Source organism: Lontra canadensis, unplaced genomic scaffold (assembly GCF_010015895.1).
Source record: "Lontra canadensis isolate GAN:19392208 unplaced genomic scaffold, GSC_riverotter_1.0 scaffold38, whole genome shotgun sequence".
Lineage (NCBI taxonomy): Eukaryota > Metazoa > Chordata > Mammalia > Carnivora > Mustelidae > Lontra > Lontra canadensis.
In genome coordinates, this window is record NW_022631032.1 from 7866040 (window position 1) to 7888555 (window position 22516).

A 22516-nucleotide genomic window follows, 5' to 3' on the forward strand; every position below is an offset into this window, starting at 1 on the left:
TTTTTGGTAAATATCTGAATGTTGGGCAACCCCAAGTTCACACTGCCACATAGCAATAATCCGGTGATATAATGATTGTTAAGAGAAATTTTGAAGATGGCAAATGACATTCAAGAGCAAGTTTCTGTGATTTTCCCAAAGCAAGAATTATCTCTACAACAGCCCCCCAAAGTTATGGCCATATAGTTTATGCTTTATAAATTCTAGAAATAGGAAATCCATTATTTTTTATTGGCTTTTAATTTTTTATTATATAGTATTTCATACAAACAGAATCACACATATGCATATTAGAAGGTATATAGAATAATGAAATAAATGGCTTTTTCTCCACCATCCATCTTAAGAAATAGAATAGTACCAATACTTTTGAAAGTTACTTGTGTCCTATCCCAGCTGAATTGTCTCTCTGCACTGAGGGTAGATGCCACTCTGACTGTTGACTTTATAGTTCCCTTGATAAACTCTTATTCTGAGAATTATTCTAATAGTTCATTTATAATCACTTGAGGTTTTTCTATGCACACAATCATTTCATTTGAGAAAATTAATTCCTATTTTTTCCTTTCCAATCTTTATATCTTTTATTTTTCTTGAGTTATTGTACAGATTAAGTTACCTGATTCAATGTTGCCAAGAAGTGGTAATAGTAGGGGCATCTTTTTTTTTTTTATGATTCCAAATATTCTTTTATTAACACATGATGTATTATTTGTTTCAGGGGTACATGTCTGTAATTCATCAGTCTTATACAACTCAAAGTACTTACCATAGCACATACCCTCCCCAATGTACATCACCCAGCCACCCCATACCTACCACCCCCCTCTCCCCTCCAGCAACCCTCAGTTTGTTTCCTGAGATTAAGAGTTTCTTATGATTTGTCTCCCTCTCTGGTTTCGTCTTATTTCATTTTTTTCCCTCCCTTCTCCTATGATCCTCTGTCTTGTTTCTCAAATTCCTCATGTCAGTGAGATCATATAATTGTCTTTCTCCAATTGACTTATTTCACTTAGCATAATACACTCTAGTTCCATCCATGTCTTTGCAAATGGCATGATTTCATTTTTTATGGCTGCATAGTATTCCATTGTACATATATACCACATCTTCTTCATACATTTATCTGTTGATGGACATCTAGATTCTTTCCATAGTTTGGCTATTGTGGACATTGATGCTATAAACATTTGGATGCACATGCCCCTTCAGATCATACATTGTACCTTTAGGGTAAATTATCCAGAAGTCAGATTGCTAGGTTGTAGGGTAGCTCTATTTTCAACTTTTTGAGGAACCTACATACTGTTTTCCAGAGTGGCTGCACCAGCTTGCATTCCAAACAACAATGTAAGAGAGTTCCCCTTACTGCACATCCTCACCAACATTTACTATTTCCTGACTGGTTAATTTTAGCCATTCTGACTGGTGTGAGGTGGTATCTCACTGTGGTTTGGATTTGTATTTCCAAATGCTGAGAGATGCTGAGAGATGTTGAGTACTTTTTCATGTGTCTCTTGGCCATTTGGATGTCTTCTTTGCAGAAATGTCTGTTCATGTCTTCTGTCCATTTCTTGATTGGATTATTTGTTCTTTGGGTGTTTAGTTTGATAAGTTCTTTCTAAATTTTGGATACTAGCCCTTTGTCTGATACATCATTTGCAAATATCTTTTCCCATTCTGTCAGTTGTCTTTTGGTTTTGTTGACTGTTTCCTAGGGAGTGCAAAAGCTTTTGATCTTGATGAAGTCCCAATAGTTCAATTTTTCCCTTGCTTCCCTTGCCTTTGGTGATGTTTCTAAGAAGAAGTTGCTGTGGCTGGGGTTGAAGAGGTTGTTGCCCATGTTCTCCTTGTTCTCATCAAGGATTTTGATGGATTCCTGTCTCGCATTGATGTCTTTCAACGATTTTGAGTCTATTTTTGTGTGTGGTGTAAGGAAATGGTTCAGTTTCATTCTTCTGCATGTGGCTGTCCAATTTTCCCAATACCATTTGGTGAAGAGACTGTCTTTTATCCATTGGACATTCTTTCCTGCTATGATGAAGATTAGTTGACCATAGAGTTGAGGGTCCAATTCTGGGCTCTCTATTCTGCTCCATTGATCTGTGTGTCTATTTTTGTGCCAGTACCACACTGTCTTGATGATTACAGCTTTGTAATAGAGCTTGAAGTCTGGAATTGTTAGACTGCCAACTTCGGTTTTCTTTTTCAACATTCCTCTGGCTATTTGGAATCTTTTCTGGTTCCATATAAGTCTTTGGATTATTTGTTCCCTTTCTTTGAAAAAAGTTGATGGTATTTTGATAGGGATTGCATTAAACTTGTAGATTGCTCTGGGTAGCATAGACATTTTCACAATATTTATTCTTCCAATCCATGAGCATGGAAAGTTTTTCCATTTCTTTGTATCTTCCTGAATTTCTTTCATGAGTACTTTATAGTTTTCTGAGTACAGATTCTTCTCCTTTTTGGTTAGGTTTATTCCTAGGTATCTTATGGTTTTGGGTGAAATTGTAAATGGGATCAACTCCTTAATTTCTCTTTCTTCTATCTTGTCACTGGTGTATAGAAATGCAACTGATTTCTGTGCATTGATTTTATATCCTGACACTTTACTGAATTCCTGTATGAGTTCTAGAAGTTTTAGAGTGGAGTCTTTTGGTTTTTCCATATAAAGTATCATATCATCGGCAAAGAGTGAGAGTTTGACCTCTTCTTTCCTGATTCAGATGCCCGTTATTTCTTTTTGTTGTCTGATTGCTGAGGCTAGGACTTCTAGTACTATGTTGCATAGCAGTGGTGATAGTGGACAGCCCTGTCATATTCCTGACCTTAGGGGGAAAGCTCTCAGTTTTTCTGCATGAGAATGATATTTGCTGTGTGTTTTTCATAGATGGCTCTTATGATATTGAAGTATGTACTCTCTATCCCTACATTGTGAAGAGTTTGGATCAAGAGAGGATACTGTACTTTGTCAAATGCTTTTTCAGTATCTATTGAGAGTATTATATGGTTCTTGTTCTTTCTTTTATTAATGTATTATATCACATTGATTGATTCGTGGATGTTGAACCAAATTGCAGCCCTGGAATAAATCCCACTTGGTCGTGGTGGATAATCCTTTTAATGTACTGTTGGATCCTATTGGCTAGAATTATGGTGAGAATTTTGCATCCGTGCTCATCAGGACTATTGGTCTGTAATTCTCCTTTTTGATGGGGTCTTTGTCTGGTTTTGGGATCAAGGTAATGCTGGTCTCATAAATGAGTTTGGAAGTTTTCCTTCCATTTCTGTATTTTGGAACAGTTTCAGGAGAATAGGTATTAATTCTTCTTTAAATGATTGGTAGAATTCCCCTGGGAAGCCCTCTGGCCCAGGGCTCTTGTTTGTTGGGAGATTTCTGATGACTGCTTCAATCTCCTTACTGGTTATTAGTCTATTCAGGTTTCCTATTTCTTCCTGGTTCGGTTTTGGTAGTTTATATGTCTCTAGGAATGCATCCATTTCTTCCAGATTGTCAAATTTGCTGGTGTATAGTTGCTCATAATATGTTCTTATAACTGCTTTTATTTATTTGCTGTTGATTGTGATCTCTCCTCTTTCATTCCTGATTTTATTAATTTGGGTCCTTTCTCTTTGGTAAGTCTGGCCAGGGGTTTATCAATCTTATTAATTCTTTCAAAGAAACAGCTCCTATTTTCGTTGATCTATTCTACTGTTCTTTTGGTTTCTATTTCATTGATTTTTCCTCTGATCTTTATCATTTCTCTTCTCCTGCTGGGTTTGGGCTTTCTTTGCTATTCTTTCTCCAGCTCCTGTAGGCGCAGGTTTAAGTTGTATATTTGAGGCCTTTCTTGAGACCTTTCTTGTGAAAGGCTTGCATTGATCTATACTTCCCTCTTGGGCCCACCTTTGCTGTGTCCCAAAGATTTTGAACAGTTGTGTTTTCATTTTCATTTGTTTCCATGATTTTTTTTTAATTCTTCTTTAATTTCCTGGTTGACCCATTCATTCTTTAGTAGGATGCTCTTTAGCCTCTCTGTATTTGAGTGCTTTCCACCTTTCTTCTTGTGGTTGAGTTCTAGTTTCAAAGCATTGTGGTCTGAAAATATGCAGGGAATGATCCCAGTCTTTTGGTACCAGTTGAGACCTGATTTGTGACCCAGGATGTGATCTATTCCAGAGAATGTTCCATGCTCACTAGAGAAGAATGTGAATTCTGTTGCATTGGGATGGAATGTTCTGAATATATCTGTGATGTCCATTTGCTCCAGTGTGTCATTTAAAGCCTGTATTTCCTTGTTGACCTTTTGCTTAGATGGTCTGTCTATTTCAGTGAGGGTGGTGTTAAAGTCCCCTACTATCATTATATTATTGTCGATGTGTTTCTTTGATTTTGTTATTAATTGGTTTACATAATTGGCTGCTTTCATATTAGAGGCATAGATATTTAAAATTGTTAGGTCTTTGGGGTGCCTGGGTGGCTCAGTAGGTTAAAAACTCTGCCTTCAGCTCAGGTCATGATCCCAGGGTCCTGGGATCGAGCCCTGCATTGGGCTCTCTGCTTAGCAGGGAGCCTGCTTCCCCTCTCTCTGCCTGCTTCTTTGCCTACCTGTGATCTCTGTCTGTCAAATAAGCAAATAAAATCTTTAAAAAGGGGGCACTTGGGTGGCTCAGTGGGTTAAAGCCTCTGCCTTCAGCTCAGGTCATGATCTTAGGGTCCTGGGATCAAGCCCCACATCCGGCTCTCTGCTCAACAGGGAGCCGGCTTCCCTTCCTCTCTCTCTGCCTGCTTCTCTGCCTACCTGTGATCTCTGTCTATTAAATAAATAAATAAAATGTTTTTTTAAAAATCTTTAAAAAAATTGTTAGGTCTTCTTGTTGGACAAACCCTTTAAGTACAATATAGTGTCCTTCCTCATCTCTTATTATAGTCTTTGGCTTAGAATCTAATTTGTCTGATATAAGGATTGCCACCCCAGCTTCCTTTTGATGTCCATTAGCATGGTAAATTGTTTTCCACCCCCTTCATTTTAAATCTGGAGGTGTCTGGGGGTTTAAATGAGTTTCTTGCAGACAGCATATCCATGGGTTTTGTTTTTTTATCCATTCTGATACCCTGTGTCTTTTGATTAGGGCATTTTGCCCATTTGCATTCAGTGTAACTACTGAAAGATATAAATCTAGTGCCATTGTATTGCCTGTAAGGTGACTGTTATTGACTGTTCCTTTCTGGTCTGTTACTTTTAGGGTCTCTTTTTGCTTAGAGGACCTCCTTGAATATTTCCTGTAGGGTTTGTTGTTTGCAAAATTTTTTAGTTTTTGTTTGTCCTGGAAGCTTTTTATCTCTCCTTCTATTTTCAATGACAGCCTCACTGGATATAGTATTTTTGGCTGCATATTTTTCTCATTTAGTGCTCTGAATATATCACGCCAGTCCTTTCCAGCCTGCCAGGTCTCTGTGGATAGGTCTGCTGCCAATCTAATATTTCTACCATTATATGTTACAGACATCTTGTCCCAAGCTGCTTTCAGGATTTTCTCTTTGTCACTGAGACTTGTAAGTTTTACTATTAAATGATGGGGTGTTGACCTATTTTTGTTGATTTTGAGGGGTCTTCTCTGTGCCTCCTGGAATTTGATGCTTGTTCCCTCCCCAAATTAGGGAAGTTCTATACTATAATTTATTCCAATAATCCTTCTGTCCCTCTCTTTCTTCTTCTGGGATCCCAATTATTCTAATATTGTTTCATCTTATGGGATCACTTATCTCTTGAATTCTTCCTTCATGGCCCAGTAGTTGCTTGACTCTTTTTTTCACAGCTTCTTTATTCTCCATCATTTGGTCTTCTATGTCACTAATTCTCTCTTCTGCCTCATTTTATAACCTAGCAGTAAGATCCTCCATTTTTTAAAATATTTTATTTGTTTATTTGACAGATGGAGATCACAAGTAGGCAGAGAAGCAAGCAGAGAGAGAGGAGGAAGCAGGCTCCCCGCTGAGCAGAGAGCCTGATGCAAGGCTCAATCCCAGGACCCTGGGATCACGACCTGAGCTGAAGGCAGATGTTTTAACCCACTGAGCCACCCAGGCGCCCCAAGAGGCTCCATTTTTTATTGTACCTTTTTAATACTTTTTTTTTTTTTTAAATTTCAACTTGGTTAGATTTTAGTCCTTTTATTTCTCCAGAAATGGCTTTTATTTCTCCATAAAGGGATTCTCTAGTATTTCCTATGCTTTTTTCAAGCCCAGCTATCATCTTGATAACTGTCATTCTATACTCTGGTTCTGACATCTTACTAATACCCATATTGATTAGGTCCCTAGCCATCAGTACTGCCTCTTTTTTTTTTTTTTTTCGAGGTTTTTTTTTTCACCTTGCTGTTTTATCCAGAAAGGAATAGATGGATGAGAGAACCAAATACTAAAAGGGTAGGAATGACCCCCAGAAAAAATATACAAGAACCAAATCAGAAGAGACCTGAAACTAACTGGGGGGAGAAGAAAGGAGAAATAATAGATAGATAGATAGTCACACACTTGATTTTGGGTATATTTTGGTCTATTAGAAGAAACTGCCTCCCCAAAGTTTAAAGAAAGAAAAAAATATATATATATATATACACACACACACACACACACACACACAAAATAAGGGTAAACATGATAAAGGGATGGACTATGACTGTAAAGATAAAAATTTAAAAAAAAAACATTATAAAAAAGGAATTGATAAGAAGTTGGCTGAAAAAAGAAAAGAAAAAGGAAAAAAGGGGAAGAAATGTGATCAGGCTGGAGACTAGAACAAAGCCATATGTTAGATCTAGGGTATATTTTGATCTCTTAGGAGAAACTGTATACCAAAATTTTAAGGAAAGAAAAACTTATATGTATCCAAAAAAAAAAAAAAAAGTTAAATGCAACAAAGGGATAGAATATGATTATAACAATGAAAATTTTAAAAATATTTTTACAAAAGTATTGGTAAGATAAAATAGTTTAAAAAGGTTAAAGTAGGAAAGAGGAAAAATTTTAAAAATAGAATAGGAAAAAAAATAAAATAAAAAAAAATTAACTTTGAAAGACTAAAGAATCATGGGGGAAAAGCCATGAATTCTATGTGTTGCTTTCCCCTAACCCTGGAGTTCTGCATTCTCATTGATCAGTGAACTTGGTCTCGCCTGGATGTTCTTGTTGATCTTTTGGGAGAGGGGCCTGTTGCAGTGAATCTCAAATGTCTTTGTCTGAGACAGAATTGCACCACCCTTGCCAGTGGCCGGGCTAAGTAATCTCCTTGGGTTCACTCTCAGTAGCTTTTGACCCCTGAACTCTTTCCATAGAGCTTTGGAGGATGGGAATGAAGATGGCGGCTTCCCAGTCTCCAGCCCAGAGGAGCCAAGAGCTCAGGGCACCACTCCTCAGTGTGCTCTCAGAGAAAAGCAGCCCATCACACCTGTCTCCCTGGTATCTGGCCATGTTCCTAACTCACCCAGCCTGTGACCAAGCATTTATGTTTCTGGTGCATGGCCCCATTGGGAGTCTCCAAACCCAGCAGATTGCTTTTGTGTACTCCCATGCCACTCTTCCCAGGGGAAGAAGGTGAGTCTCCCTGGATCTGCCAGTTGTGGGGTCCCTGCTCAAAGATCAGTAGCCAGACTGTCTCGGATCATGGTTTAGGGTAACCCTGAGCTGAGAGCCCCTCTTTGGCTCCATATCTGTAGCTGGGTTCCCTGCTCCAAAACCTGAGTGCTCTGTCACACTCAGACACCCTTGATCTTTTTGTGACCCTGTGTGTCCTGAGACCACACTGTCCCCACAAGGGTTCCACCCCCACTTAGCCTCTGGAGCAATGTCCTCAGTGAAGCAGACTTCTAAAAGTTCAGATTTTTTTAAGAGGTATTTTTTTTTAAAGATTTTTATTTATTTATTTGACAGAGATCACAAGTAGGCAGAGAGGCAGGCAGAGGAAGAGGGGGAAGCAGGCTCCCTGCTGAGTAGAGACCACTGATGTGGGGCTTGATCCCAGGAGCCTGGGATCATGACCTGAGCTGAAGGCAGCTCAGACCCACTGAGCCACCCAGACACTCCTAAAAGTTCAGATTTTATGCTCTGCTGCTCTATCACTTGCTGGGAGCCAACCCCTCCCCACCGCAGTCTATCTTCCCATATGGCACCTTGGATTCACTACTTCAGACATCCTACCATCCAGAAAGGGGTCGCTTTTCTGTTCACAGAATTGGTGCTATTCTTCCCTTCAATCTCGTGTTGAGTTTTTGGGTGTTCAGAAAGGTTTGATAACTCTCTAGCTGAATTCCTGGGACCAGACAAATTTAGGTCTCCTACTTCTCTGCCATCTTGCCTCTCTTTACCACCCTACTTACACTATCCCTTCTCCCTACTTTTTTTTTTTTTTTTTTTTGGTTTGAGTGTTTGAAAGTAATTCTCAGAAGTCATTTCATTTAATCTATAAGTACAGTAGTGTGTACTTCTAACAGAGAAGAGCTTTTAAGAACGCTGATGATTGGGGCACCTGGGTGGCTCAGTGAGTTGGGCCTCTGCCTTTGGCTCGGGTCGTGATCCTGGGGTCCTGGGATCGAGCCCCGCATTGGGCTCTCTGCTCAGCGGGGAGCCTGCTTCCCTTCCTCTCTCTCTGCCTGCCTCTCTGCCTGCTTATGATCTCTGTCAAATAAATAAATAAAAATTAAAAAAAAAAGAACGCTCATGATTACCCCCCAAATAATACAACACCCATGATTAATCTCATAATAGTAATTCCTTAATATCACCTAATATTCAGGCTGAATTCAATTTTTCCTGATTTTCCAAACTATTGTAATTTTACTATTGGTTCATTTAACTAGGATACAATAAAGTGCATAATTTCATTTGGTTAATATTTCTTTTTCTTTTCTTTTCTTTTTTTTTTCCTTTTGCCTCAGAAGAAGGAATATTTTTCCCTCTTTCAAACACTAGTCCCATAGTTAATGTTTCTTAAATCCCTTTTAGTATCAAAGTTTTCTCTTCTTTTTGAAAAGGCTATTCATTTGATGAAACAATCATTTGTACTATAGAGTGTCTTGTCTTCTGTATTTAGGATTTAATTTTTTTTATTTTTTTAAAGATTTTATTTATTTATTTGACAGACAGAGAGATATCACAAGTAGGCAGGGAGGCAGGCAGAGAGAGAGAGAGAGGAGGAAGCAGACTCCCCGCTGAGCAGAGAGCCTGACGTGGGGCTCAATCCCAGGACCTCGGGACCATGACCTGAGCCGAAGGCAGAGGCTTTAACCCACTGAGCCACCCAGGCACCCCTAGGATTTAATTTTTGAACTGTTATTTTACATGTTTTTCCATCCTTTATGGTTCTGAAAATTAGAACCAGAGACCTCATTACATTTAGACTTTTCCTCTTTAAAAAAATTGTTAAAAATTTGAAATATTTATTTGGCAAAATTCCTCTATAGGTGGTGCTGTGTACTTTCTATTATAGCACATTAGGAGATAAATAGTATCTGATTGTCTCACTTTTAGTGATCATCTGGTTCTGTTGTGTCAGCCCAATCCATTTGTTATAAAGTGTCCCATCCACCTTTCACCCAGTGCTTTTGGCAGTCATTGTTGATCATTATCTGTGTCAGTGATTTCGTTAGAGATTGCAAAATAGTAATTTTCTAAGTCATAAACTCTTCCTGCATTTATTAGCTGTGATTCTTTTATAAAGAAGAAATTTCATCAATTATTTGGTTACCCTGAAAAGCAGTCTAAATAGGAAAGAAAAGATAATGCTTTATTCTTTTATGTATCAATTTCAGAATGATTTGGCATTCTAGTAATCTTCAAAGACATTAATGATGGCATGAAGTTATCATTATAAATCCATGAATTTTTATATATTTGTTGTTTTTTAAAGTATATTTTTACATATTTGGTGTATCTCAGCCTACTGAAATCACACTTATTTTTGATGCTCAGTTTATCTCCTCTTTGACCAGTGGGAATTCCTTCAAGTTGGATCCAATGTGCTACTGATGTGCCCCCAGTAGTCTTTAAGTTCCTTGATTTCTTTTTTTTTTTTAGAAGTTCTAGTATTTTCTTTTCTTTTTTAAAGATTTTTATTTATTTATTTGTCAGAGAGAGAGCGCGCACATTAGCGCACAGCAGGGGGAAGTAAGGCAGAGGGAGAAGCATGCTCCTTGCTGAGCAAGCAGACAAATGCAGGACTGGATCCCAGGACCCTGGGATCATGATCTGAGCCAAAGGCAGACGCTTATCCAATCAACTGAGTCACCTGGGTGTTCCAAGTTCCTTGATTTATGTTTGATAAGATGTACCAGGCTGTTTTTGTATATTTCCTTCCAAAAATGTGGGATAACTTATTTGTCCAAAAAGTTTTAATTCTTTTTAAAGGGCAATAATATTTAGAGACCATAGTATTGGGGTTAGAGGTGTGTTTATTGGTTCTACATCCTTTTTTTTTTTTTTAGATTTTATTTATTTATTCGGCAGAGAGAGATCACAAGTAGGCAGAGAGTCAGGCAGAGAGAGAGAGGAGGAAGCAGGCTCCCTGCTTGAGCAGGGAGCCCGATGCGGGGCTTGATCCCAGGACCCTGGGATCATGACCTGAGCTGAAGGCAGAGGCTTTAACCCTCTGAGCCACCCAGGTGCCCCTCTACATCTTTTTAAAATATTAATACTGAGGGCACCTGGGTGGCTCAGTTGTAAGGCATCACCTTTTGTTCAGGTCATGATCCTGGGGTCCTGTGATCAAGCCCAAGTAGGGCTCCCTGCTCTGTAGGAGACCTGTTTCTCCCTCCCCCACTCTCCCTGCTTATGTTCTCTCTTTCTGTCAAATGAATAAATAAAATCTTTTAAAAAAATAGCAATACTGATATTACAATAAAAAAAAAAAGACACCTGAATGCAGTTTTGGTTACTTTTGATTTTTTTTTTTAACCTTATAGTCTATCTTACTAAGGATGTACAGTTCAAGTAATATGTTTAAAGTCACTTGGAATAATTCTGTGTGGTTTGTTACCAATTTCCTATAGAGTTAGGTTGTTTGTTTTACTTTCTAATTTTGGGGGATGGCTTCTTATTTTTCTATTCAATTTTGTATTTCAATTATGTAAAACATTTACACGATTCCAAAGTCAAACCAATGTTTAAAAAAATTGACTCAGTAAACTGTAAAGATCTTATTGGCTTTATTCAATGATTCATGAATTAAGTAGCATCCAATCTAGCAGATAGTAAGGAGCTCTGAGAAGCTATCGAAATGAAAGACTTTTGTAAGCAGAAAGGAACAGGAACAAGGATGTTATAGTGACTGAAAAGTGGATTAGTTATTGCAAGATTACTTTCCTCTGGGGTTGGCTTGGGTCTATCAGGCAGATGACCTAACTAGTGCTGATGAGGCAGTTCCTGAATGATTGGTTTAAGTTTCCAGTTCTGGCAGAGCAAAAATTATAACTAAGGTAAGGCTCTGTTTGCTGATATGGGACTTAGCACAAGTGACTCCAATTTCTGGTCTGCTGTCTTCTTTTTAACACTGCAAAACAAAGTACATTCAGAGAAGTCTAGCTGCTAGCTCATTTCAGCCCTTCTGTTCTTTTCATCCCTTTTTATATGCCCATTTATTATTAGTTTTTGTTTATCTGCTCATTGCTATAATGATTTCTGACATTAAGTACCAGAGTTAGGCCAAACTTCATAAGTTAAGAATACAGTGCTCCACAGACTGGCTTTACTTTGGACACCAGCCACAAGTTGGGAGTTTCCAAGGCCACCCCCACTTCTGAATAACTGGTCAGGACTTGGGGATTTTCATGACCTCCACAGGTTTGATAATTTACTAGAGTGACTGACAGAGTTCAGAAAGTGCTATATTTACAATTACAGTTTTATTATGGCAAAAAAGGATGCAACTCAGAATCAGTCACAAGAAGAGATGCATAGGGTGAGGGCAGGGAAGGTCTCAAAGGGCAAGCTTGTGGTATCTTGTCCTTGTGGAGTGAGGAAAAGTCACCCAACCAGCACACTGATGTGTAGCAATATGCAGAGTGTTGTCAACCAGGGAGGATCACTCAAGTTACACATTATTTATTGAGTTTTTGTTGGGATTTCATTTCATAGTCATGGTTGATTCAATCATTGGCCATGAGATTGATTTCAGTTTTAAGTGGCATTCCCTCCCTTTCTGACCACCGCCCCCAGATTTGGTTGATATCACCTTGTTCAAAACATTAACCCTTAAATTACTGGGTTGGCCTTTCTGAATAACCAGCCCCCATATTGTGTCATCATCTTAGCATAAACTATTTAGTGGCCCACCATGAGTCATCTTGTAAGCATAAACTCAGAGGTGGTCTGAGGGGCCAGCATAAGTAACAAAGGCCCTCCTTGGACTTAGGAAACTCTCAGGGTTTAGAGGCCACTTCCCAGTGGTGGGAGACAAAAATCACCCAGATTTTTAATTATATAGACATTACTTACTCATTTTGAAACTACAAGAAAATATGTATATTTTCCTTTAATATTTTAATTTAATGATATTAATGCCTCTTAAACACTAAATACACTTTGAATTCCTAGAATAGAGTCAACTTGGTAATGAATATATTATATTTTTCATGGATTTCTGGATTCAGTTTGCTAATAATTTGTAATTTTTTTATCTATGCTAACCTTGATTATTTTATTAATGTATGCTTTTGATATCAAGGTTATAATAGCTTCAAAGATGAAATGGAGAGTTTGAAATATCTCTTCCTTTAGAACTCACCTGTAACTCCATCATCTGTTCTGGCATAGTGTTTGATTTTAGTGAATGCTTTAAACTACTGACTTGATTTCTTTAATAATTATAAACCTATTTAAACTTTCTAGCGGTGTCAGTTTTATCAGGATAGATTTGTCGACACAAAATAAACCAACCTTTTAGAATCTTTAAAGGTAAGAAAGACAGTTTTACTTGAGCGCACATTAGGACAGTTGTCTTAGAAACATACTCCTCTCAGGGAAGAAAAATCTGTGGAGAATGAACAGTTTTTACAGGGATATATATATATATCTATATATATACATATATAGATATATATATCTGTATATGTATATGTATATATAGATATATATATCTTTACATCTTGTAAAACCTAAAAAGATTATAGATTAACATAAGAATCACAAGTTTCAACTTCAAGGAATGAAGGGTGTAGGAGCATTAATTGATATCTTAAGGACAAGATGGTTTTCCTTTAGTCTAGTCATTTGCGAAGCATGTATGCAATGTATGTGTGATGGGCCATAAATCAGGCTTTTGATTTAAACAAAGTTTATGTATAGTCCCAGTGATTTAGAAAGAAATCTAAACTGGCTTACCTTATATCTCAGGGCTTTAGAGAATTTTTTTTCCATCAGATTTTTCTGTGAATTCGTTTCACTTATATGTTGAAATTTAGTCATATAATATTGTTCACAGCATCTTCTTATTCCTTTATATTTAATTACATAGATTTTTATTTTTTATTTTTTTAATTTTTTAAATTTATTTTCAGCGTAACAGTATTCATTATTTTTGCACCACACCCAGTGCTCCATGTAATCCATGCCCTCTCCAATACCCACCACCTGGTTCCCCCAACCTCCCACCCCCCGCCCCTTCAAAACCCTCAGATTGTTTTTCAGAGTCCATAGTCTCTCATGGTTCACCTCCCCTTCCAATTTCCCTCAACTCCCTTCTCCTCTCTAACTCCCCTTGTCCTCCATGCTATTTGTTAGGCTCCACAAATAAGTGAAACCATATGATAATTGACTCTATCTGCTTGACTTATTTCACTCAGCATAATCTCTTCCAGTCCCGTCCATGTTGCTACAAAATTTGGGTATTCATCCTTTCTGATGGAGGCATAATACTCCATAGTGTATATGGACCACATCTTCCTTATCCATTCGTCCGTTGAAGGGCATCTTTGTTCTTTCCACAGTTTGGTGACCGTGGCCATTGCTGCTATAAACATTGGGGTACAGATGGCCCTTCTTTTCACTACATCTGTATCTTTGGGGTAAATACCCAGTAGTACAATTGCAGGGTCATAGGAAAGCTCTATTTTTAATTTCTTGAGGAATCTCCACACTGTTCTCCAAAGTGGCTGCACTAACTTGCATTCCCACCAACAGAGTAAGAGGGTTCCCCTTTCTCCACATCCCCTCCAACACATTTTGTTTCCTGTCTTGCTAATTTTGGCCATTCTAACTGGTGTAAGGTGGTATCTCAATGTGGTTTTAATTTGAATCTCTCTGATGGCTAGTGATGATGAACACTTTTTCATGTGTCTGATAGCCATTCGTATGTCTTCATTGGAGAAGTGCCTGTTCATATCTTCTGCCCATTTTTTGATATGATTGTCTGTTTTGTGTGTGCTGAGTTTGAGGGGTTCTTTATAGATCCTGGATATCAACCTTTTGTCTGTACTGTCATTTGCAAATATCTTCTCCCATTCCGTGGGTTGCCTCTTTGTTTTCTTGACTGTTTCCTTTGCTGTGCAAAAGCTTTTGATCTTGATGAAGTCCCAAAAGTTCATTTTCATTTTGTTTCCTTTGCCTTTGGAGACATATCTTGAAAGAAGTTGCTGTGGCTGATATCGAAGAGATTACTGCCTATGTTCTCCTCTAGGATTCTGATGGATTCCTGTCTCACGTTGAGGTCTTTTATCCATTTTGAGTTTATCTTTGTGTACGGTGTAAGAGAATGGTCAAGTTTCATTCTTCTACATATAGCTGTCTAGTTTTCCCAGCACCACTAATTGAAGAGACTGTGTTTTTTCCACTGTATAATTTTTCCTGTTTGCTGAAGATTATTTGACCATAGATTGAGGGTCCATATCTGGGCTCTCTACTCTGTTCCACTGCTCTATGTGCCTGTTTTTATGCCAGTACCATGCTGTCTTGGTGATCACAGCTTTGTAGTAAAGCTTAAAATCAGGTAACATGATGCCCCCAGTTTTATTTTTGTTTTTCAACATTTCCTTAGCAATTCGGGGTCTCCTCTGATTCCATACAAATTCTTGGATTATTTGCTCCAGCTCTTTGAAAAATACCGGTGGAATTTTTATTGGAATGGCATTAAAAGTATAGATTGCTCTAGGCAGTATAGACATTTTAACAATGTTTATTATTCCGATCTAAGAGCATGGAATGGTCTTCTATCTTTTTGTGTCTTCTTCAATTTCTTTCATGAGTGTTCTGTAATTCCTCGAGTACAGATCCTTTACCTGTTTGGTTAGGTTTATTCCCAGGTATCTTATGGTTCTTGGTACTATAGTAAATGGAATCAATTCTCTAATTTCCCTTTCTGTCTTTTCATTGTTAGTGTATAAGAAAGCCACTGATTTCTGTACATTGACTTTGTATCCTGCCACATTGCTGAATTGTTGTATGAGCTCTAGTAGTTTGGGGGTGGAGTCTTTTGGGTTTTCCATATAAAGAATCATGTCATCTGTGAAGAGAGAGAGTTTGACTTCTTCATTGCCAATTTGGATACCTTTTATTTCTCTTTGTTGTCTGATTACTGTTGCTAGGACTTCTAATACTATGTTGAACAAGAGTGGTGAGAGTGGGCATCCTTGTCGTGTTCCTGATCTCAAAGGGAAGGCTGCAAGCTTTTTCCCATTGAGGATGATATTTGCTGTGGGTCGTTCATAGATAGATTTTATGAAGTTCAGGAATGTTCCCTCTATCCCTATACTTTGAAGCGTTTTAATCAGGAAGGGATGCTGGATTTTGTCAAATGCTTTTTCTGCATGAATTGAGAAGACCATGTGGTTCTTCTCTCTTCTCTTATTAATTTGTTCTATCACATTGATTGATTTGCGAATGTTGAACCATCCTTGTAGCCCAGGGATGAAACCCACCTGGTCATGGTGGATAATCTTTTTAATGTGCTGTTGGATCCTGTTTGCTAGGATCTTGTTGAGAATCTTAGCATCCATATTCATCAGTGATATTGGTCTGAAATTCTCCTTTTTGGTATGGTCTTTGCCTGGTTTGGGGATCAAGGTAATGCTGGCTTCATAGAAAGAGTCTGGAAGTTTTCTTTCTGCTTCAATTTTTTGAAACAGCTTCAGGAGAATACGTGTTATTTCTTCTTTGAAAGTTTGGTAGAATTTCCCAGGGAATCCGTCAGGTCCTGGGCTCTTCTCTTTTGGGAGGTTTTTGATCACTGCTTCAATCTCGTTACTAGATATCAGTCTATTCAGGTTGTCGATTTCTTCCTGGTTCAATTTTGGGAGCTTATAGTTTTCCAGGAATACACCCATTTCATCTAGGTTGCTTAGCTTATTGGCATATAACTGTTGATAATAACTTCTGATGATTGTTCCTACTTCCTTGGTGTTCGTTGTGATCTCTCCCTTTTCATTCATAATTTTATGAATTTGGGCTTTCTCTCTTTTCTTCTGGATTAGTGTGGCCAATGGTTTATCGATCTTATTGATTCTTTCAAAAAACCAGCTTCTAGTTTCATTGATACGTTCTACTGTGTCTCTGGTTTCTACCTCATTGATCTCAGCTCTAATCTTGATTATTTCCCTTCTTATGTGTGGAGTTGGTTTGATTTGTTGTTGATTCTCCAGTTCTTTAAGGTGTAGAGACAGCTGCTGTGTTCTGGATTTTTCCATTTTTTTGAGGGAGGCTTGGATGGCTATGTATTTCCCCCTGAGGACCGCCTTTGCTGTATCCCATAGGTTTTGGACTGAAGTGTCTTCATTCTCATTGGTTTCCATGAATTGTTTCAGTTCTTCTTTGATCCCCTGGTTGATCCAAGCATTCTTAAGCAAGGTGGTCTTTAGCTTCCAGGTGTTTGAGTTCTTTCCGAACTTTTCCTTGTGATTGAGCTCAAGTTTCAAAGCACTGTGATCTGAGAATGTGCAGGGAATAATCTCAGTCTTTTGGTACCAGTTGAGTCCTGATTTGTGACCCAGTATGTGGTCTATTCTGGAGAAGGTTCCATGTGCACTTGAGAAGAATGAGTATTCTGTTGTTTTAGGGTGGAATGTTCTGTATATATCTATGCGGTCCATCTGGTCCAATGTGTCATTCAATGCTCTTGTTTCTCTATTGATTTTCTGCTTCGATGATCTGTCTATTTCTGAGAGAGGCGTGTTAAGATCTCCTACTATTAATGTATTCATATCAATATGACTCTTTATCTTGATTAACAGTTCTCTTATGTAATTGGTTGCTCCCATATTGGGGGCATAGATATTTACAATTGTTAGATCATCTTGGTGGATAGTCCCTTTAAGAATGATGTAGTGTCCTTCTGTATCTCTGACTACATACAGTCTTTAGTTTAAAAGCTAATTTGTCTGATATGAGAATCGCTACCCCGGCCTTCTTTTGAGGCCCATTGGCATGAAAGATGCTTCTCCATCCCTTCACTTTCAGTCTGGGTGTATCTTTAAGTTCAAAATGGGTCTCTTGTAGACAACATATGGATGGTTCCTATCATTTTATCCAATCTGCAACCCTGTTCTGTTTTATGGGTGCATTTAGGCCATTCACATTGGGAGTGATTATTGATAGATACGTTTTTACTGACATCGTGTTACCTTTGAAGTCTTTCTTCCTGTAGATTGTCTCTATATTTCTGTTCAATGATATTCTTAGGATTTTTCCTCTTTTATAGAACCCCTCTTAATATTTCCTGCAGTGTCGGCTTGGTGGTTGCATAGTCTTTTAAGCCTTGCCGGTCTTGGAAACTCTTTATCTTTCCATCCATTTTGAATGTCAGTCTTGCTGGATAAAGTATTCTTGGCTGCATGTTCTTCTCATTTAGTGCCCTGAATATATAGCCAGCCCTTTCTGGCTTGCCAGGTCTCTGTGGACAGGTCTGACATTATTCTGATGGGCTTTCCTCTGTAAGTAAGGAGCCTCTTTGTCCTAGCGGCTTTCAAGAGATTATATCTAAAATTATGATTCCTCAATTTGACTATCAGGTGCCTTGATGTTTTTCTGGAATCTATAATCTTGGGTGGAGACCGTTCGGCCTCTAGTACATGAACGCTGGTTCCATTCGCGAGATTGGGAAAATTTTCATGAAGAACTTGTTCCACTATATCTTCTAGACTTCTTTCTTTCTCCTCCCCTTCAGGGATTCCAATAATTCTGGCGTTGGAACGTTTCATGGCATCATTTATTTCCCCGATTTTGTTTTCGTGGCTTCTAAGCTGTTTGTTCCAGGCTGCCTCCTGATCCTTTCTCTCTATCTGTTTGTCCTCCAGATCACTAATTCTATCTTCTGTCTCAGTTACCCTAGCTTTGAGAGACTTTAGATTAGATTGGAACTCATTGAGAGCATTGTGAACCTCAGCCCTGGTAGCTTTCAGCTGTGCCCTAACATTGTGAACATCAACTCTCGTCGCTTTCACTTCGGCCCTCATCAATTCCGTTTGGTCATCCATGGCTTTCTCCAACCTAGCTATTGCCTGGATAATTGTTAGCCTGAATTCTTTTTCTGACATATTGTCTATGTTGATAGCCGTTAGCTCTGTTGCAGAAGGCCCATCCTCTGTATTTTTCTTCTGTTGGGCATTCCTCCTCCTAGTCATTTTGGTGAGAGATGGCTGAACGGATGTAGCTGGATGTATCGACCGTGGTGCAGTCAAGGTGCACCCTGGAACGCTTCTGAGCAATCAGGATTCCCCACCCAAACGAGAGAAAAAAGAAAAGATAAAGAAAAAGAGAGAGAGAGAGACAGGAAAGAAAGGGAAGATAAAAGAAGGTTCAGCCCAAATGGGCCCCAAGGTAAGATTTATGAAGTATACAAACAAAAACAGACAAGCAAAAAAACCGATAAAAGTATATGACAAGAGAAAAAAAAAAATATATATATATGCAAATAAAGGAAGAACCTCGTCAAAAAGAACCCCAAGTGTAAGATTTATGTACTACCAGGACAAACACAAAAACACAGAAACACTGGTGGAAGAAAAAGATGGGAGAGTGGTTATAAATTCTCTGTGGGCGAGGAAGGTTGTTTTGATTCTTCCTGGATGTATCTTGATATCTTTGTTAAAGGACTCATCTTTCCTAAGATAAAGGGGGATTAAAAATTGGTTTACCTATAGGGGTAGCGTTGATTGGGGAAAGGGGATTACTTTTAAGTTTAACTCTATATGAATATTAGAAAATAAAAGTAAAAAAGGAATAAACTAGACTAAACTAAACTAAAATTAAAAAAAAAAGAAATTTAAAAAATAGAAATGCAAAAGAAAAACACAGGTGTATGTATCAAAAAGTTCAGGTTAGAAGGTTATTATGGAATTTGATGTACTGGACATCTCACTCTGATGATAAATAGGTTAGAAAATTATCTGTATTAAAAAAAAAAAAAAAGAGCCAGAATAGTGGAAAAGATTTAAAAATAAAAGTTGTCCTGTGAAGTAGTGGTGGTTGCGCTCTTGTCTTTTTTTTTTTTTTTTTTCCTTTCCTGGTTGGATTTCTGGGGGAGGGGCCTGCCACATTGGTTTTCAGTCAATGATGTTCTCTGAGTTAAGTCCTCCCGTCCCCCTCAAGGGGGTGGGCTCTGAGGAAACTGGTTTTTTCAGGCTTTTGTTCTCTGGAGGTTTTTATGTTTGTTCACTTCTCTCTCTCTCTCTCTCTCTCTCTCTCTCTCACCTTGACCGCTTTTGATGGTTTTTGTAGGTTTAGAGGAAAGCAAACTGCACCCTGACCTCCCTCTCAGAGAGAAGCCTCAGTCTGGCTGCAGAGCCCAAATAAATTCCCCCTTGGCCGTTGGCAGAGCAGGTTCCGAGTCTCGGTCCCTGGGGACGCAGGATTTTTTGCTTGTACCCAAAACCACGGCAGCGGCGGCTGTCTGGGCAGCTCCAGCTGTCTGGGCAGCTCCAGACTGCCAAAGAGGTTCCAAGCAGTGATGGCACACTGAGATTTTCCTGCTGGCGGGGTCTTGGAGTGCCTGGTCTTTCTGGGTCGAGAGCACCGGGCTGGTGCCTGTGCGCACCTCTCTCAGGGGAGGGCGCGGGGCGTGACTCGGACTCTGATAGCACTGCACAGCACTCGTGTGGGGACTGCAAAAAGGCTGTGCTTCTGCCGGCTGGTAAGCCTCCCAGCCCCTCACAGGAACCAGACCCCACGCGCTCTCAGGCGTGCTGGCGGCTCAAGGACCAAGACCTGGTTTCTCCGCCGCACTCTCTCTGGCTCTGCACCAGGGGTGGCTGTCCTGGGTCTGGGGACTTAAGCCCCTGTCCCTAGCCGCCCCGATTCCCACAATTCCCTCCCCCCCACCCCCGCAATCCTTTGCTCTTTTGGAGTGCTTTCTACCAGACTCCAAGATAATGCTGGTCCCCAGACACAGGGCACTCTCGTATTGGGATATTACTTTCCAATGGGTTGCCTCCGGTGGCTCCCTCCCCCTTTTGTTTATCTTCCGATATCAGTCCGACATTCCCACTCCACTTTACCTGCCCACTGGCATCTTCTGCTCCTGTAGAGATCCAGACTCTCTGGATCTGTATATTTCTGATGTGTGTAATTCTGATCTCAGGCTGATTTCGTGGGTGATCAGAGTTCTTTGGAAGGTAATCAGCTCACTTTAGGGTACAGGTTGAAAAGGCACTTCCTCCTACTTCCCCGCCATCTTTCTCCCCCCTAGATTTTTATTTTTTGAAATAATTTCAAACTTACAGAAAAACTTGAGACTAATACTAAATAACTATAACTTTTACTTATATTTACCTACTGTTAATATTTTGCCACATTTACTTTATCATTTTTCTTTCTCTCTTTTTAAAGATTTTATTTATTTATTTGTCAGAGAGAGTGCTCATAAGCAGAGGAAGCAGCTGGCAGAGGGAGAAGTAGGCTTCCCACTGAGCCAGGAGCCTGATGTGGAACTATCCCAGAACCCCAGGATCATGACCTGAGGCAAAGGCAGATCCTTAATCTACTGAGCCACCCAGGCCTCCCTTTCTCTTTATATATATATATTTTTCTTTTTTTTCCATGATTAATTTCAGAATAAGTTGTACATATCATGCTCCTTCAAACCTTAGCACTTCAGTACTTCTATTCCTAAAAAGAAAGGCACTATTTTACATAATTACAGGAAATTTAATATTTATCAAAGAGTTAAACAATTTGGCATTATCTAATATATAGTTCACATTCTACTTTTGTTAGTAGTCCTAACAATGTCTTCTGTAGTGAAAGGGAGCAGAATTTGTCTCCCCAAAATTGACCTCTTTGGTATAAGGATTATTTTATTTTTATTTATATTAAAGATTCTGTTTATTTATATGACAGAGAGAGTATGCCCCTGAGTACATGCAGGGGGAGGGAGAGGGAGAAGCATATTCCCTGCTGAGCACTGTTTCCATGCTCCACAAGGGGCTCAAAGCTCAATGGGGCAGGTGGGGGGGTTTATCTAGGGGCTCTGGGCTCCATCCCAGGACCCTGAGAAATCATGACCTAAGCCCAAGTCAGACACTTAAACAACTGAGCCACCTGTGTTCCCAATATAAGAATTATTTTAGACTGGTTATGTTTCTCTTAAGCAGACAAGGAAAAGCTCTGACAACTGAGATGTTGTCCTGAGATGTTATTTTGTAAGAGACAAGGGAAATCTGTATTTGTAAGGGAAGGATAACTAAAAATCTCTAGTTCTTACCAGTGGAGAAAGCAATGACTTTAGTTTGCATAACCACCTTACCCTCTCATCTACTGTACTTTTCCTGGTAACTTCCCATAACTGGATCCCCCTATCTACCCCACCCCAACATCTTTTGTCTTTAACTGGAGATGGCATTTAATAAGGTGGTGATCTGGACCATTTCTTCAGGGAGTTACTCAGGTCTCTTGGGAGATATACATGTTATTAAACTTGTTTTTCTCCTGTTAGTCTGTCCTATTACAGAGGGTCTCAGACAAGAATCTAGAAGGTAGAAGGAAAATTAATTTTCCTCCCACAGAATAGCAGGTTTTTTTTGTTTTTGTTTTGTTTTGTTTTGTTTTGTTTTCTGGTCCATGATGTAATTGAAGGTTGTATTTAGTTGTCATCCCTCTTAGATTTCCTTTAGCCTGGAATAACCTTAGAGATTCCTGGGTTTTTCAGTACATTTCCATTTTGTAAAGTATACAGTGATTGTTTTGTAGATGTCTCATACCAAATGTCTATGTTTCCTCATGGTAAAATCTGAGCTATGCATGTTGTTATAGGAGTACTACATAATGTTGTTTGCTTCTTAGTGGTTAACATCCTAATGAAACCCAAGTTCCCATGCTTGATGCACCAAACTCACTGAGACATCAAGTGAGCAGCAAGGAAAGAGTTTCTTCGAAAGGCTGCCTCCCCAAGGGGGAGAGTCAGGGATTTTTAAAGGAAGCTGAAAAGGGCCTGGAGAAAGGGGAAAGGAACCACCTGACTCAAGATCAGACAAAAGAAGTTGCTAATTGGGGCCAGGTCATTTTCATTTTGCTGTGCTCTAAGAGGAGGTAAATCTT